This window comes from Haemaphysalis longicornis, unplaced genomic scaffold, assembly GCF_048455015.1.
Source record: "Haemaphysalis longicornis isolate Haplotype H1 unplaced genomic scaffold, Haemaphysalis longicornis Haplotype H1 scaffold_3, whole genome shotgun sequence".
In the NCBI taxonomy this organism is placed as follows: domain Eukaryota; kingdom Metazoa; phylum Arthropoda; class Arachnida; order Ixodida; family Ixodidae; genus Haemaphysalis; species Haemaphysalis longicornis.
This window is the reverse complement of record NW_027526335.1, coordinates 174,864,307-174,883,925: the sequence shown is the minus strand read 5'-3', so window position 1 is coordinate 174,883,925 and position 19,619 is coordinate 174,864,307.

Below are 19,619 nucleotides of genomic sequence, written 5' to 3'. Positions count from 1 at the left end.
GAGTTACTTCAAACAACTACAAATTGTCGGGGCGAGTAACGTGTGCATTTAATTAAAGCTTTTTCAAGGTGCTTCTAATGTATGTTTTGGGTACGGTTAGCTTGATATTACACTTACGTCTGTGCCGCCTTAGGTGTAAAAGCATGTTTGTGACGCAGTTGCGCATAATACCATCTTTTTTACCAACGTTTTTGAGTACAGGTGAATATATATAAATGCCACCTGGAGGCTAGAATGATCTTTTTAAGTATTTTTTATTTGTAGGCTGGTCATTTCCTGCACAATTTTATATAAATATGCCTTTATATCTGCTATTCTACGCAATACTTGCACCCAATAAAATTTGTTTACTATTTGTTTACTATTTTAAAAATCTGTGTATCAGTGCTAATAGTTGGTTTCGTAAGTGTTTTAAGGAGGTCCTGAAATACCTTCCGCCGATGCATGGATGTACATGTACCCAAATAAAGCAATGTATTTGCAATCTCCTCCCGCAAGAATTTTGTTAAAGCGATGAGTATTAGTTGAGAAATCGTAAATCAAAAACCGCGCATTATCGTCGCTCCGCGTTTCCTCCTCCTTTCGACTTACTCTCCGCTGTTGACTGCGCGCGAGCCTTGCTTCCCATGATGCTGCGCTCCGCAGCGGTGACGTACTTCCGCTATTGCGCTGCTCAGGCTGTCGTCTGCTACGGGCAAGCTTTGTTGACACCATGAATCCCGCACTCCGATCAGGGCTGGAAAAGCGAACGAAAAATCTGGCCGCATGTATGCAGCGGCCTGGCCTTGCCCTTTCGCGGTGTACGTTGCTGGCGGCACATGACTTTTTATCGGCGGCGAACTCGCAGCCGCACGGGGAGGGTCGTGCGCTCGTTCCCTTGATGCACCGCGCACTGTTTATCCAAAAAGCGCCGTATCAGATGTGGCCCCGCTGGTGCCGGGTCTTATTTTGGGGTGGTGGTAATTCCTGCCGGCGGCATGTGAAAAAGTCATATTAAACCGATACAGAACCCGTGCACAAAACGCTTCAATCATGTGACCAGTTTAGCATGGGGCGACGCGTGGTGGAGAGCGGCAAGGTTGGCAAAACATGCTCCTCCGCGGCTCTGAGCTTTCTAGCGCTGGACTGAGCGCCATTTCTTTGACAATCTCTAACATCGGTTGCCTTGGCAACAAGGCACAAACCGCTTTAGAAGTCAGTTACGGTTGCGTGATCCCGGTTCAGCTTGGGGCCCCACCTCGCGGCATATGGGCACTGCAGGCGTACCACTCCCTCCCATTGGGAAGTGCGAGATGCGTTTGGCATTACAGGAGGCGATGGTGTGTGTGTTGTGGACGCCTTTGTTTCGCGATGAAATGCGACGTTGTGCTTCTGCGGGTGGATAGTGCTTCCCATGGTCTGGATTATCATTCTCGAGCGACGTACGACTCAACCTCGCATGGGGTATGTACAGTGTGCGTGGCTAAAAGCCATCGGCTTGTGCGCCAGAGTTAAGTGACTTGCTGTTCGTCCCCGCAAAGCGCGCGCGAGGTGAGTACCGAATTTACGACTGGCAGGAGGCAACCCATCCTCTGTCAATCGTGGTTCAGACTTTCAACGCATGTTGTGACGTTGTGTTCGTTAGAAACGCATCTCTGGATTGTTTTGAAGTTGAATAAAATGTATGCGTCAAACCCGGGCCTTCGGCTCAGGGCGTTCTCTGCGATTGCACGAAAGAAGTGCCACGGGGCTTCAACGCTTTCTTTATGGAACGTACTCAGGTAACAGAATATCCATGTCGTGTTATGGCCGTGTTGCATTCAATAAAAACGGTTAATCGTTTGTTTTACACTTGTTTCGTTTGTCGTAAGATGCCCAAGCACTCCGGAACTCCGCTGGCAGATCAGCCGGCGAGCCGACGCTGAGCAGACAACTGATCTCTTTGCCGGAAGTGCGTGAAAAAGCCGCCCAATAGCAGGATGTCTAGCTCATGACGAACATCTGGGAATCGATGATGTAGACATGTGAAGATGGCGGGGTCCAAAAACACGAAGGAAAGGGTGAGAAAAAAACGACAAACTTTGCAACAAAAGTGTGAGCTTTCCGCTGCGCGTGAAAGAGTAATACTTGGCACAGAGGACGTTGACGACCCAATCTAACGGTTGCGCTAGTTCATTTAGTGTGCTCAAAATGCCTTTCAGGGCCCCTTTAATGCAAGTATCTAGTTTCTTTTGAGATGCAACTAAAATCCACAACAACATTCAGCGGTTGAAGCAGAAGTCCCCGGGTGCCGCTCTGGGTGCCTCAGACTAATTTTTATGTAGATCTGTGCTCCTATAGGCAACGGTTGGGAATTGTCAGGTACCACACTGCTGCTGCAATTTATGATTTCCAATTGTTCGTATCACTGCAGGCCACATGCAAAGCTAAACTGTGTTAAAATGGTGCTCACGGTTCTAATTCATCCGCATTGAATGCATTCTGAAAACACTTCATCCGCACTCTTAGCTATTACCTTGGTTTCTACCAACGGGAAAACAGAAATATTCGACATCTGGAGCTCCATACACCGCTTCCCAATGTCTATAGGAGCACTGATTTATATAAACAGCCGGTGCGAAGGAACCTGGAATGGTGCACCGGATAAATTCATAATCATTTTGCGTGAATCAGTATACCCGTTAATTGAAACTCTTCTTTTATTTGAAACAGTTATAATTTTACTTAGAATGCCGATCCACATAATGAAGCTGTAAATATATGTGGTGCATTGTTCCACTTACTTTTACTACAAAGCAGTAGATGTCTAACCGCCTCCCCCCCCCCCCCCCCCCCCTCCGTTTTCATTCCGGTGTCATCGATTTACTCAGCGCCGCTCAGAGGCTTTTCCTCACCCCCGCTGACACCTCTTTCACAACTATTTTCCCCCTCGCCTCCTCTGCTGCCCCTTTGGCAAGTTGCGCAGTCGGCAGCTAACGGTGGTATGCGATTATCAGATGATTGAGAAAAATAAACTGAAGCACGGATGGGCGCAAAAAATGCAGACGATTACTACACTCCCTAATATAAAATTTGTGCGCAGCGCGAGCTGCAGTCTTCTTGGTCATGGCGCATTTCTGCTGCATCTCAGGAAGCGTTCGCATGATCAGCGAACGCACGGCGGCGTGCGCTACTATGCTGCTACCTCGCAGTGCGTCCCCGCTGCCGGCCAGCATGTTGCAAATCGTTTTGGAACCTCCCCCGCAAATGTCAAGCGGTTCGGATTAGCCCAACGCCACCTAGAGGAAAGCCAGTCTAGGTGACGTTGATTAGCCCCGCACAATGGAGCAGCGAGCATGTTGTTGCATATCGTGTCTGAACCTCCCACGCAAACGTCACGTGGTTTGAATTAGCGGAGGATGGAACAGCGTCTAGTGGAGGTCGCTCCCTGGTGGCGATACATGACACATGTTTGAGGGAAAGGCAGTGAGGGAGATGACGCCGTAGCCGCACGTGCCGTACTCCACTTCACCCTTCGCTAGACGCTCGTCTGTTTTCTTTCTTTCGTCGCTGCTGCGTTCGCTCACTCGGTTACGCGCGCATAAACAAACACCGCTCCCGCAAAGCCCAGGTAAAGGCTGCCAAAGGGCTGCCCCATAAAACGACTGAAACGCGCCGTCGCGGCGCCTGTCACTTCTAAGTACGCGCACATGACCGGTTGACGGTTTATGCGTGCGCAGGTTTGTAGCGAAGAATAGTGGGAGGAAAGAGGGTAGTCGTGCAGCGCAGCTATAGGTTTCATGCCCGTACTGGTGGATGGCATGTCTGTTGTGCTGGTACGAGATTTAAACGTGGACGTTAAACGGCCCAATGGGACCTGTTCGAAGTCCTTGGAAGTAGATCGCATTGGGTTTGTGTGTTAGGCTATCTTCAGTTTACCGACGCAAAACCTGTACCGTGATCTATGGATGTAAAAAATGTCATGTCACGCAGTTCATTTGGCTGAAACGTGAAAGAACGTAATTCTTTAAAGTCATTGCGACAGTTGCAGCAGCAGTCTGAACCTGGCCTTGCACAAACAGTAAGATGCTTACGACGCGGGAGGGACACAGTCAGTTCCACGTTTACCTGCAAGAATAAAGCTTCGATCCGTCAGACGCTCATTCAGCTAATTGGCTAGAAAATATTCTCCGACGCAAATTACGATAAACGTGTTTTGTTTCGTGCACTCCGTGGACTGCGTCCAGCTTTGCAGGTCATCCTTCTTCACGGAGTGGAAAGGCACATTTTTTTTTTCAGGGTATGTCGAACACTGCTACGGATATATCACGGCAACTTTCTCGCAAAGAAGTTCGAGTTCGCAAACAGATCTTATGTGGATCCAGATTAAGAGTGTAAAGTGGCACACACGACCACGCAAACCAATCTCTGGATGTTATACACACGTCCTGTACGTAGGTGTCCTCGTGCAAAGTTGGCTAATCTCTTGAGGTTCACCTGGTTATAATCTACTATTATGTCACATGTTTTCTCATATGGCCGCTCATATGGCCGCTCAGGAGAGTTCCCCCTCTTATCCTCCACTGGTGCCTGGGGTAAGGCCGTCGCGGTCCCCCTCTCCCTCCCCAGCGATGCGTATTCACCAGCACAAGAAGGACCGACGCACACGTCTAAAAGCCCTAACTCCAGCTGGCTACCTCAGCCGCCTACCTCCTATTCCCCGCTCAGGCGAAATTTTTATTAACAAATATATTGCAAATTCAGCGTACACACCTGAAACGCTTCGCAAGTGGTATACCCCTCACCTGCCCCCTCGATGTCCTTACTGACGTACCACAACACCATCAGACCTCACACACCTAGTTTGGTGGTGCCCAGCTTTCGCCACGCACCGTACATTTCAATCTCCTCAGCCCCATCCCGATCCACAACAAACTGATGCACAACTATTATATGAAATAGCGGTTTATTCAATCAAAAGCGGTCTGGCACGGGTTGTTTGAGCGGGTCCTCCCCCGAACGAACTGGTGTATGTGCACAAACCCTATTGCGATCACCATGAACTAGCCCATGAATTGCAGGTTCCAAGAACTGGCCCAGTTATTGACTACTGAGAACGACCAGCATTAATTTGTTTATTTTCTCTTACCCTCCCTCCCCATTCCTTTCCCCATCGTGACCAGTGGTCATCCTTTTCTATTAAAGGTTGTCTCTCTCTCTCTCTCCTCCACGAAAGAATATGTTACCAAAACAGCTGGGGAGGTTTTCTGCACGCAAGTAAACAAAAAACTGTATGTATAAAAGACGCGCTCATTTCGCAATACAGTTTTTACTATTAACTTTATGCGTGCACTGCGTAAACTTTACGGCCTCATTTTGCGGCGCGAGCATGTCGATCGTCTCGTCGAAACATACTGCCGATTATGCCGAGGACGGAATCGGAATCCAGGTCTCTCCCTTGTACATCATCATCAATGTCAAGGAATTGCTGAGATGGCAATGCAAAGATTGGCATAAAAGAAAGCGATGTGTATAACATGTAGCGACCTCTAAGGTAAGCTCTTAAGGTAATGATTTTGCACTAAGACATTAATATTGCTTCCAAACAGCACTCTGCCTACGCGGCCCGATCTGCCGGAGAGCACTGAAGGCAGAGAAGTTAACGAATTGAGGTTGTGTATCTGCCATTTAGCGTGTTATTGAACGCAAGACCACTGTCCGATTCTCGTATAATTTGTTTCTAAATTTGTACGCAAATAATCACACAACTACCCTGATATAGAAGGGCAACTAGCACATCTGATGGTTTATTATCATCGTGTTCGAATTTGTTTTTGGTCGCTACTCGTCACACGGTGAGTAGTCGCAACAATATTGAAACTTTCTTCGATAACCCTAAATTACGGGTACATCATTTATATACTAATTATTTAATGCGGATACGGGAGCGCGGCAGAGTTATTTATCATAACTTAATTTTAAATTTCTCGAACTTCTTCAGATTTGTTTTTTCTTGGAGAGATTCGTGGATGTGGCCAGTGCAGTAAACCTTTAATTATCACATTAGCATTGCAAGTGTTTGATTTCGAAGGAAACAAACTTCGCCTAAAGCTGGCAAGAAAACAAAACTTTTTACTTTGTCTGGTGCATTTATTCATGAAATCCTCCAATTCTAAATAGGCCCTAATGCTAAGAGAAGTTTAAATTTTTAAAACTCAATACTTGTACGCGTACAACGCTAAAAATATACCCCTACAAAACTATCAATTGGGCCAAAATAAAACACGCATACAGAGCAGATCACATTGGAGACCTCTAAATTAGGGTTACTTGAGATCCGGACTATTTCCCTGCTATTGCAATAATGTAGGTTATAGGTGAGGCTCTTTAGAGCGGCCGACGTTTCCTTCCACAGGTCATTTCCAAAATCACTACGAAGAGTAGAACCTCCAGCGAAACCAGTACACTCCTATTTATACCATTTACACAATCATTTGGGATCGAGAAAGCAATTTCTCTTAACCAAAATTACTCAGGAAACAATTGTATGTGGCTATGCGTTTTGATCATTCGAGTGTGGCCACCAATTAAAAATTGTTATCCAAGCCCCATAGCGAACCTGTCGTACAAAGAGGCATTCAAACTACGGAACCAGGGCACCGCGTCAATTTGCGGCGTGCGTATTTCCTCGTATTTCGGCGTGTCTCTGTATTTATTCTGTTACAGTCATCCCGTAGCGGAGTATTCACGCAGCTTGTATTCGCAACAGCTTTTCCCGTTAAAATAAAGCTCACACTGACCCGCAAGACATAAACATAGCGATGCTGTGCATAATTCTGAAGACCATCACGACGGTTTAACTCCACGATTGCAGCCAATTTGCATCGTCTTCGCTGCTTCAACAAACCTATACTCCATTATTGTTTGTATAGGTAAGAGCGTCCTTCATTTATTTGGAAGTGGTAACGTTCCGCGCTTACCACACTATGTAGTACCCGTTGTCGGTCGATCCCGCAGCTGCCATCCACTGTTGGGAATGACCTTTCCCAGGGCTGGTACCATTGTTGTGACTCGCATCCCAGGTTGTCACCGATGTTGGGAATCCGCCATCCCGACGCTGTCTCCGCTGCTGGGACTGGGCCCGCTCACCGCAGCCATTTGAAATCCGACAAATGGTAGCGAAGCGGTTGCGTCAGCCGAGCCGCCACAATAGGGAAAGGGAGGGTGACGCCCACGCCGTCTTCGCGACCTCGTCTCCAGGCGAGTAGCGGCATGTCGGTTGCCGGTCGTTCTCCCGATGCATGATTCGGCCGAGCCGCCGCAAAGCAGAAGGACGAGGCGACTCTGCGGCGGTGAATGATTGAGCCTGTCCACCGCGGGCGGTTTGGTTTGGACGAGGCGTGAATCGGCACCGCTCTCGGTGCGTCGCCCCGTGCAGCGAATTTGGGCTGGGCGCTCTGGCACAACACGGCTGGGCGAGTTTTCTGTCTGCTAAATTTGGCGCACAGCTGTTCATTGGGTTATCACCCTGCCGATTCCCCTCATTGATTACTTCGTGCATAACTTTACACTAACTGCTTTCGGTTATGAACGTAACTGCCGACGGGCAAAAAAGCTAAAAATAGGCTGCGCGTGCACTTTGGAGTGTAGGCTGCTGATTAGTTGCATGCTTTGCATTGTTGTCATTGTGCACATCTTTTTAGTTTTTTGTACGGTTGAAGTGCCTGATTGTTCCATGGCTTGTAATCAAAAGTTGTTCCCTTTTTTCCTGTCCTTGTATGTAATTGGATAATACCACTATCTTTTTTTTGCGTTTAATTTATGTCTGTAACTAAACTTGTTGAACATTGTTCTCTGCTAAAAATGTACGCTGTACCACTCCCCTCTCCAATGCCCTTTTGGGCCATGAGAGTACAAATAAATAAATAAATTAATAAATAAATAAAATAACCATACTTAATGCACCGTGCAAGTGGTCACGGACCGATATCTAGTCACTCTATAACACCGGCAGCGAGGCGTTTTCGGCGATTGTCGTTCGTTTTCTCGCATACAGAAAAAAAAAACTCCTGCCTAAATTGCGTAGGATGCTGCGAAAATTAGGCTTTGCACGTACTTAAACGCAGCCAATGCTGTACTAACACTCGCTAATTTCCACTTGATTTTTCGGGCCGGCAGCGCAGCCAGCTCTTCTCACGGCGAACGAAGGTGCGGAAGGCACAATGACGGGCGCAGAGGCAAGGGAAACAGCCAGAGCGCTGACGCGGGTCGCGCATGCTCACATTCTACCGGTCTCAAACCAGGCGTCATCACTACATGTCTCCTGCGCAGTCCGGATCATGTCGCTCCAGCGCCTCGAGCGCGGCCTGTAGGGGCGCCACTGAAATCCCTCAGCGGCCTGTTTCGAAAGCAGGCGCGGGAATTCCCGGCCCGCTCCCCCCTGTCACCGTTGATTTTTGGGCCCGTTCAAGACTGCGATTTACCGTTTGTACGCGTTCGAAATACATAATAATGTAAAGCATGCACTCTATTTGCAAGCGTGGTGTGTTTACGAGAGTATAAATGTTTATGACGCGATCTTAGTGTGGCCACTGTGGTGCATTCGGTCTGTATGAGCGCCAGGTATGTGTCACAGGCCGGCGTATGCATGCAGCTCATTGTAATTCCGCTGCACTGAAATTGAGTGGCAGTGTCTCCGTAAGCAGTGTTTCCTGCGATGGTCATGTTGCGGCCATACACTATGATGTAAATATGCTTTGTGCGCTTACATAATCTATCGGAGCACTCACACCTGACAGCACGCAAGTTACGCTTGCCAATATCACATATCAGATATTGATCACTACCCTGGACAAGCCAATGCGGCATGAATTTCACAAACATTCTACGAAAGAGGTACTACGAATAATGCAAAATTATACTCGGGAGTCAGCACACGACGACAAATTTGATGCTGGGTCGTCTTGTCGCAAGGTGAGCGCTCGCAAAGATTCATCTGTTACATTTATCCTCCGCGAGAAGCGTGGAGACGGGCTTAGAGAGTAATCCACGTCCACAACTAAACTCTTCTAAGAAACATCGTCATATGACACAGGGAGACTGCAGAACCTAGCATAAACCGAAATCAGAGGGCCTCATGAGATACCACACTCTTCCAACGAGCCCGTGTGTACGAGATTTCGGCGCACGTTAAAGATCCCCTGGCGGTCAAAATTATTCCGGAGCCCTCCACTACGGCGTGCCTCATCGCGTCCGTTGCGTCGGCGTGTTAAACCGTACAATCAATCAATCAACTTTTTCAACGATACCTCGTATCGCTTGTGAACTGCCTACACTGTATTCGTCAAAAATCGATTTTGTAGAATTCAAATTTGGCGCCCTTCGAAGACCGCCTCATAGTCTCTACAATGGCAGAAAGAGGGCGCCAGGAGTCCACTAGAAGTAGGAGTTCCTGTATAAACATCCCCCTCGCGAGGGGCACGATCAAATGCAGAGCATTTCCGGGGGCGCACGACGTTAAGTAGTTTGCGTTACGTTAATGTAGTTGCACTTGTGGCAACTGCTGACGAGAGAGCGCTCGTCAGCAGTAATTTGAATGAGTCAACGATATAAGGCGCGTTCATAGCGTCCCGTTCTGTGTCGGCTTTGTGGCGCAGTCGGTAGAGCGCCAAGCACATTGCGTTCCGCCCGCTGGGTCGAGGGATCGAAACCTGGCGCCGGATAGTATTTTCTTTTATATAGTGTAGGTGGAGGGGTGCGGACAAGGACGGTCCGGACTACGACGGGACAACGCGGGTGACATCGGGAGTTACTGAAATGCTCTGCATTTAAAAAATGCGTCCGCCGAGTGATCAGCCGTTCGTTGAAGGCGAAAAACGAACTGAAAGTGAACACGCAGGTTGTGTATGTGATTAACTAAAACGGTGGTTCGTTTATCTTGCTCCGCATTTCTAAACAACGTTAGTTGAGCATCCCCCTCCTCTCCTCCCCCCCATGTCTTGCGAAATATCAGTGCATTTCGCATCTAGTTGGACTGGTGAATACTACCTTGCTTAGACAAACGTCTTAAGCATTTCCGAAGCTGAACTAGATTTTTTTATTCCCGTTTGACTATTCTGTTTGTTTCTGTCTTGCAGACCATTCATTTCTCCGTGGTTTTATTACTTATACCTTGATTCTTGCTATAAGGTGTGAGTGGGCAAATATTTAACAAGGCACAGGCTTTGAGTGTACTTAACATTTTCGCATGGCTAATATATTCCTATAAAAGGCACAAGTAATGGTCAGCTATTGGGTATCACATCTCCGAACAAATTCTTGTACGACGTGCATATTTGAAACAAAGCCGCATTTGTTCTCAGCGCTGCAAAACGAAGCAACTTCTTACAGTGCCAATATCAGGTCTAAACGAGGTGACACCAGAAATCATTTGTGCATGACGTGTTTGAAGGTGACAGTGGTGATATGCTCCTGCCGTCGCCGACGCCCGCAAGAGCGGCCAAGAAGCGTGCAGAACCGCCTCCCCGGGTAGCTCTTGTTGGCGTTGCAGCGCTCTAACAAGACGCAGTTGTTTTTTTTTTAAGTGCACCAAACGTGCAATTTGCCTATAGACGTCACCATAACAAGTTGTTTAGTGCGCGGAAAGGCAAACAAAAGCGAAAGAGAACCAAAACACTGCATGACCGCCTATCAGCCACGCAGCGCTAATCCCGTCAACGCCGCGGAGGTGAGGCGGCAGGCGGCACAGCGATCGCGAAGCTCGAGGCGTATAGACAAGCGCTTTGCCGACTGTACCGGAGGCGCCGACCACGAAGCTTTCACTTTGCTTTCTTCCACCTTTGGCACCCGCTTTCGTCGTTGTGGCTTTCGTTGCTCTCGCCCTGATCGCTCTCCCCAGCTCCTTGTTTCCTTTTGCTGCGACATCTGTGTTTGCGCATGTGACACTGCGCGCGCAATCACAAAACGCGTGTGGAATTAAATTCTAGGACCGTGGGAGCAATGAGTGGCGTGGCTAATTGCGTGCCGACACACACTTGACGATTACTTATTTCCTTCCACGGAGCGTTTAGGCCGACATAATCAAGGCCGGGTAAAAAATATCCATCTAACCCAGCAGATCTAAGATCCCATCCTACGACGACGATTTCAGAAAGAGAGAGAGAGAGAAAGACGTGCTTTATTTGAGGCCTGTGCGAGAGCACTCTTGCTGTCTGCATCAGTGCTGGCCTGTGAGGGTGGTTGAGTCATCAGGGAAGGCGGGTGGGATGGTAGGAGTGTCTGTGGTAGGTACTCAATACGCCTCTTGGACCCTCGTCGGCATAGACAAACGCGGCAAGAGAGGTCCATAACAAAGTGAGCGTGGTGATGTTTCGTGTTAATGGTAGCACCCAGTCGAAGTACGTCGTCGCGCGAATGTCCTCGGGGAGTGTATCGAGCGTGCGAGCACGGAAGAGAGCGTAACACTGGCAGTCCCACACCAAATATTCGGCCGTTGCAGGCACGCAACACTGCAGACAGAGTCCTTCGCCGGGGTCATTGCCGTAGAATTTGTGGCGGAGCACAGGTGAGAATGCGGTGTTGGTGGCAAGGCGGCGAACCAACGTATGTGTGGCCCGCGGTAACTTCTCCGGCATGGGAGGAACAGGGCGCAGAAAAACCAAGCAAAAAATGAGCAAGTGTAATAACGGACACCACAACATGCACTCTAGCCTGTTTATGGCATTATGTCTTACGTAAATCATTGCAGCGTGAGAAATGCCCTCTCTTGCTCGCCCGCGATCCTGCTGCGTGTGCAATAATGTATGCTTCCTCTGAATCTGCACACGTACTGCGTTTAGGACTGTCGTACGCAGTCTCCATAGGCATGTCGTCATGATGCAAATTTCTATTTCAACACCTAAATTGTATAGCTGCTTCCTAGTGATTAATATATAGATGCACTGTCACCGGGATTACGCGACCCGAAAATATCCAATGCAATCTTTATTTTGACCCACTTAGTTACCCTCAGTGAATGAATCCAGCGACTACGAATAGATGCATTTTTCATCAACTTGTTCGGATAACATCGCTGAGGAAAATATTGATTGTGACTATTAACGCGCCGACGCTACGCAGACGATGAGAAGCGCGGTAGTGTAGGGCTCCGGATTAATTTTGACTATCTGGGCACGTTTCACGTAAGCCGAAATGTCAAACACATGGGCGTTTTGGTTTTCCGCCTCCATCAGAAACGTGGATGCTGCCGTAGGAAATAAACCCCTATCCATAGCCTCAGCAGCACAACGCCTTAGCCACTCAGCCAGCGCGGTGGGCAGTTTGGGAAAATAAAAATATTCTAAAGCAAAGGGCCAAGTCGGGAAAGAGCCCACATTCCATCATAATAAATCCTTCCGTATTTTTTATTTTTGTTAACACGCACTTATACCTAGGCTTGTGTACGGGCTTTTTAACTATCACGTACTTTAACTTCGCCATAAAAAAAAATTATTTCATGAGGCACCGGCTTTACAGGTGAGGATGTCCAACACCCTCGTGAAGCCTGGCGTGCTATGGATGCGAAGCTGCGCCAAAACATGCCCAAAGCAAGCATTTCTGAAGCACACGACGAATTCTCTTGGACTGCGTCCTGTCGTCGCCGCGGCATTGAAATGAAGCGCTGGAGGGCCACGATCGCTGGGTAATAGTGCCCATTCGTAGCGCCATCTGCTCTGTGCTCTACGAGTTGGGAACGTTAATTGTGATAGCCTAATCGACGCTCCTGCTATATCTTTGGGCATGGTGTCGAGTTTAGCCAAGGCGCGTAATTCTTTTCACCCCAGCTTGATCGTTTCCTTGCAATTTCAAAATGCAAACCATGGACTAACATTTCATAAGCAGGTAGCGACACCATGGCCATCATCATGAGCGCCACAATCATCATCAGCGGTGCTTGCCCGGTGGCACGAGCAGTGACATGCGCCAAGGGATGGAATACGACCGAGGGCTGGGCGGCCGCATGTCTGCACCGCTCCCACTCCTGGCCGGGCCTACGCTCTCTCCAATAAAATGTAGGAGGCCACCGCACCCAACCGAGTCTGCTTCTTACAAGTGGTTCTCACAGTCTGGCATGGAGCTGGCACCGTTGTGGACGCAACTGCCGTGAACCACGTGGGGTAGACTACCAGGAACCACGTGGGGTAGTAGATTCTCTCAGAGCAAAGATGGACATTCCCAAACTACCTGCGACCAAAATTTTGACGGACGCCGCGTATTCCACGCCGAGTCGCCAAAGCCACATCCGAGCCCACAAACGTCGTGCACCTCGTGGACGGCTCATCGCTCCGCATCGACCAGCCACTCCCACGACAGTGCTGGCGTCGCCAGCTAAGCGCAGGCAACGTTTCGCCCGCTGTCACGACGCCTACCCATACGACTGCGCAGGGCATCCTCCCCCCGTTCACCTGCTTCTTGTTCCTTCACACGTGGGAGGACCCGGCACTGTAAAAAACCACCGCGGTTGCCAATGTCACTTCGCCGGATCCGGGACCTTAGACGGACATGACGCGACTTCCGCCGCACACGTCGTCGTGCCCCGTGCAGAGAAAGAGCTGCCTGCATCACACGAACGCCAAACCCTCACACGCCGTCTCCATTCGACCACGTTGTGATCCGGACAGTGCTCTCGCCATCTGCGGGGCATCACCTGTGCCTCCGGGTGCGCCTGTCAGCTTCCACTTCACAACGTGTCCGTTTCTACGGGCGACCTCTGCGCCACTCCCAGTCAAGGCCCCCCGAGGGTACCTGGACCGACTGGGACAGTGTAAGGTCATAGACCGTGGCCAAATCTCACCGATCACCGGTGTTGTACATACCTGTACATAGTTTCCACATATTTCTCATAACGCGCTACGCGCTAGGGGGGAGCCCTGTAGCGACACCATGGCCATCATCATGAGCGCCACAATCATCATCAGCGGTGCTTGCCCGGTGGCGTGAGCAGTGACACGCGCCAAGAGATCGAACACAACCGAGCGCCTGGGTGGCCGCATGTCTGCACCGCTCCATCGCCTGGCCGGGCCTACGCTCTCTCCAATAAATTGTAGGAGGCCACCGCACCCTACCGAGTCTGCTTCCTACAAGCACATTGTCTCCGGTGGAAATATTGCTATACCCTTCCCAAACGGTGTAGCCGACGACCCCTGGGGACCTAATATACAAATTGGTCTAAAACATAATGAGCTATCTCTAATATGCCTTATTGGCTTATTCAGGGTGGAGTTCTACACAAAGAGAATTCTGGCCTCCGGTGGATACATGGGGCCCAACCAGTTGAGTGTAGTTAAAAGCCACTAGAACTCGTGTTTATTGGGACTATCGCGTAAACAAATTGCACCAAGATATCTAAAACGACTACATATTTCCAATTTCTATCTTTTATTGACACAACTCGAAGTTTTCGTAGATGATGTTACTCGTTCTAGAGTAATGCATGAATCTCTCATATTTGCAGGTGAAGGGTTGTCAGCACTGCTTCACCGATACAGGTAATTGTGACCCCGGTATCAACAGCAGCGCTGGCTGGATGCCCACTGATGAGTACATCAAAGTGGATTAACATAGCTTTGGGTCGCCCTCCTTATTTCCCTGGTCGGTAGCGAGGGCGAAAATGATTGCGTGTCGTGGACATTCATTGTGCCACATGCATCTGTTGTGGCAAGCTATCCCTTGTCCAGTACCTGCATTCGGACATGGCGCTCGTACCGGAGTAATAGGCGGCCGCTAATGGGAACTGCTGTTCGGTGCGTTGATCTCCGCGTGTCAGCCCGGTGGAACGCGTTATGACTTGGTTCGGTGCATAGCAGCCTATACTCAACGCGCAGCTGAAAGCCACGCTTCCGGTATACCTGGAGGAAGCCATTCCTCATCCCTCCTCCCAGCAAATGCCATTTCTATTTCACCCTTGGGGTCTGCCACGTCTTTACCACCTTTTCTCAAATTTATATCAAATCTAAATCTTACTCAATAAGAGTCTGTTTGTGTTGCTCTCTCTCGCCCTTTCTCACTCTCTCTCTAGTCTGAACAGTTTTTCTGCTAGGTGGTATTGCTCAAGCTTTCCAACGGTTGCCTCGCATAGTTTCTAGTGACCTTGCAATGTAGCTAAAAAACCGAAAGCTCAAAATTGAAATTTGCTAAATGTACACGTTTCTCGAAGGAACTTCGAGTAGTCGGACAGTAAAACCAACGAGTTTTTTCAATTTTCAGGCGTAAAAACAACGAGCGACAAACAATGATACAACGCGTCGCGGATTCCGGCCACCCGAAGTTCAATCGCTTTCCTGCAATAAAGAAAGCTCTGAACGTTGTTTTGTTTCTCCATTTGTATGTACTTCCCCGAATCCCCATTGCCTACTGCAGAAGCACTGAACACTTCGTTTGCGTTTAAAGCTATGAGTAGGTTTGAATTTATAAAAACAAAACGGGGTTCTGAGCTACAAAAACGCAGCGACGTTATAGGGTGCACTGCATGAAGCGTTTTTCTACGGGATTAGGGCGCGTCGGCGTTGCGCGCGCGATATTTTCGCGCCCACGTCGACGATATCGCACTCGAGGCAGCTTCTTCCTCGGTCAGAAAATTACACGCGACGCGTGCGACTGGGAGAAGCCAGCCGACTTGCGCCAATGGGGAGCCGCGCTTTTCGTGGCGGCAGTTTGAAAGCGCTCCGGACTGCCGGCTGGCCCCACCGGAGAAGTCTAGGCTTACCAAGGTGGTGGATATCTGATTGGCGCTTTTTCTCGTGGTGCGGACCATGCTTTCTGGTGGCGTTTGCGCCCACATTATCAGCTCCTTTACAGCACAAGCAACTTCAATTTTTCCTTGAGTTGCATTTAAAGAGAGGTAGGAAGCGGTCGGTCGAACTACCCGCACCACTTCGCGGCCGGCATGGCGGCCTGTGACTCAGCCATGTTGCCGCCGTCGGCCGCGCCGCGCGCAGCATGCGGACGGTATTCGCGGCAGAGTCAGCGCGCCTGCGGCCTGCGCAGCGCGTTTTCGCGGGCAGAAAACGCTCCATGCGGTTCACGCTTTCTACCGCAGTTCTCCGCTCTCGCGCGCTCTATACATGCTTGCCTGAGTGAGTAAATTGTCCGACTTCAGTGCCGGCACCCGCACTGCCGGCACCCTTTGCCGGCACCCGCAAGTTCGAATCACACGTGGAGCAACTTCTTTAATTTCTTTTTGCTCGAGCAGCTTTCTTCCCTTTGATCAAAACACGGTAAGATTCCGTAGAGAATTCCGCAAAACAACGTGAACTTCAGCACGGGAAATCTGTGCAAACCGTACAAAAAGCCAGTAGATACAGTGAATTGCAGTTGGTTCGAGTTCTGCTGCAATGGTTGCCATACAACTGAAGCGGTCGCGTCGTTGGTGACTTGGATAGAAAACAGTATACGGCAACCAATTAAGGATGCATTATTTTTAAATTATTTGGTTTACATCTGTTCAAAGGAACCTACACAAAGAGCGTTTACTCTCGAATGTTCTTAATACAACTTCGGTGCTAGTTGCGCTGCCGGCCGACGATATCACATGGTAGCTTGCGATGCGCCTCAAAGCGACCATTTCAACGGGGTCTCCTAAATTACCGACACAATCAATTCTGAAACTAACTTAAATTCATGGTCTTAGAAAGTCTTTCAACCAGATAAAATCCAGAAACGTCGAATGTATTTTCTTTTCACGACCCCTTTAATTAAAATGCAGTAGTTAATTATCTTAAATAAAAATTGGAACTCATTTTACTGCGCCTGCCATGGCCGGTGCTCACTTCGTTCAAGAAAAAAAAATTCATCTCCGAAAGCGTGTTTTTTAGGTTACTTAAGGTCTTCTCTGAAGCACGCGGTATTTTCCCGTCTTCGCCGTAAGAACTTTGCTGAGGTAATTATCCTTCTTATTTGTGTGCGTCTAACCCCATTTCTCCGCATTCAACATATGTACTAACATTGGACAAAGAGCTTAAGAGGGTTCTCACTTCATAAAGCTGTACCGGCTAATATATCATCTGCAACTACACCGGGAAGTTAGAGGGTGAGAACTTCAGAGATGGGAAAACTGCAAAGCGTATTCGGCCACACGTACCTGTGTTCTTTTTACCCAATTTATCGAATCGGAAAACAGTTGAACAAAACTTCTGAGAAACTGTCTGGTATATTGATCTTCTAGAAACAATGTCTGCAGTTTGTAAAGAAGACAGTACGTTTTTTTTAATCATCGTACCTCTGCTTCATCAGGGTGACATGCCTTTATTGGAATTTAATATATTGAGTTTTTATTCACGAAGTGTTTTCGTGTCACGCTACGGAGATTTCACTGGGCCTCATATGCATTTAACGAGTTTGCGTATTAATGTAGGCCCAGGCACAATACTTGAAAATAAGTCCCCGTTATTGTGTAGGTCAACTTGTTGTTCCCTGGCGTCCAGATTCCTTTTATTGGGTTAGCCAAAGTTTGAATGCCAAAGGAGCCCGCGTGGAAATCTGTGCCAGTGCCATTCACTGATGGCGTAAAGTATTCGTAGGCACACTGCCCGTCCAGAGTCACGGTGGCAGTGAAAGCACAAGTCTAGATAAACGAAAATGAATACGCCAACATTACTGTTATTAGCATTAAATGCAACCCATCATCGTGATAGCGCATGTGATCACATTATCTAACGAAGGCGATAGCTGTGACCTTATGTTTAGTAAACAAAGGCGATTAGTACGGATAATAAAAACTTTGAACATTACATTCATGTTTCGTCTTAGAAGCCATAATAATTTGGCGATGCTTAGTTTTTTTTTTTCAATGCAAGCCGTTATCCTTAGAAGTTAACCCTGCAACATATTGGCCCTCGATAAAATATCAAAGATCCCAGATTTAGTATGCTTGATACACTCTCCTTAAGAGTTTCCCTGGGAAGAGTCGCGCTCTATAAAGCATTTTGTGGTCGCTTGGGGGCGGAATTTCTGGCCCAATATTTTAGAGGTAATTTTTTAATCATGCTGGTGTATTTGGGTCCACATATCAGTTAATGTTTTCGGTTATTCGTTTTCAGAAAACAACCTTCCTTATGTGCTCTAGCGTCCACACAAGGTCCACCGATAGTACTTCTCGTTTCACATTCCCCAACACCTTTTACAAATTACGCAGCAGCGCTGAAAATTATAGATTCCGGTTGTTTACATATCATGTATACTTTTAGGTATTTCTACCCATCAATTACGACACTTCCTGCAGTCAGTAAAAAGGTTACACTTTGGATGCTGTCGTATCAGGAAATGATGTAGTGGGTACTTTAAATTTGAATAGAGTTTGTGAAACGGAAGAAAAACATCATATCTGGCAACACTTGTTCAACGTCGAAAACGCAAAATAAACGTTGTGGTTACTTAGTGCCAGTGCTCCCCTGGGCAGCCTGCGAGCCATTTTCATCATTGCTATCTTAAAACAATTTTCCAGTAATTTCTTCTATTCATTATATCAACTGTGGGGTTCACGACAAATAAATCTTCGAAACATGTAAATAAGCTGAATATCACATGGAAACCACACTACAGCCATGAGTTCAATAGCTTTTTCGATTTCCGGCAGAGACCATATTATATCAATAAATAGAGAGCCAATTGTGTTGTAAAATACCAACGCAAGGCGGATCGTTTGGTTAAAATGCGCAAAAACATGCAAACCTGGATCTTACATTTACCATAGAAGACCCTGAAGAAAATCTATGAAGAATTTATCTTTTGTAAAGCAACCCAACATCCGCGAATTTTTAATTTTTTTTACTGTTTTCAGAAACACTCAAGCGCCAAGGTATTTTAAAATGTAGTGGGCAATAACAATACAGTGTGCGTGGAAATGTCACGGCAAAGTGAAATATTTTCGCAGTAACTTAGAAAACAAAGCAAATCAACAAAAGTTAAACAACTTACTCTATATTACTATGCACAAAACTGTGCGGCATTAAACAATGAGCATTCGAGAATTGACAAACCATCTTGCCACACATATAAACAACTGGGGTAACCACATCATACAAAATCACGTACGACGTTTTGTTCGTCTAGTCTCCTATTAAGACCACACAAAAAGTAATCCATTAAGATTCCATTACTGCATAAGACCAAGGTTCCACTCGTAGAGCGCAATGGCTCACGGAAATGAAGGAGTCATTGTATTTATAGTAATATTAAAGATACTACCCAATTTATTACATCGGAACTAAAGCTGGCAAATTAAATAAAGCTGGCGAATATGGGCTTAAGTTAGGACATGGATGTTTTGCCAGATAATTCGAAGTTTGATGAAAACAAACCATAAAATACGTTGAAATCTCCGTAGAAAGATGACGCTCAAACCAAAATATCTTCTGCATAAGAAACGTCTAATTGAACAGTTGAAAATTTGGTGTCCTGTCTAAGGCAGAGACTACAAAAGTTTACCGCATTTTAACGTAGTGATAGGCTGCATCACCGCTTGCACAGAACCAGGGATATACAAGTCCAGCGTGCAGTTCGAAGTGATTCACACATATATGTTTATTAGACAAATATCCGGTAATAATTGCCGTCAAAGCGAGAAGAACAAATTATTGAACAGTACGATACTTATTATAACTCAGTCACCTCAGATTTGCTGATCG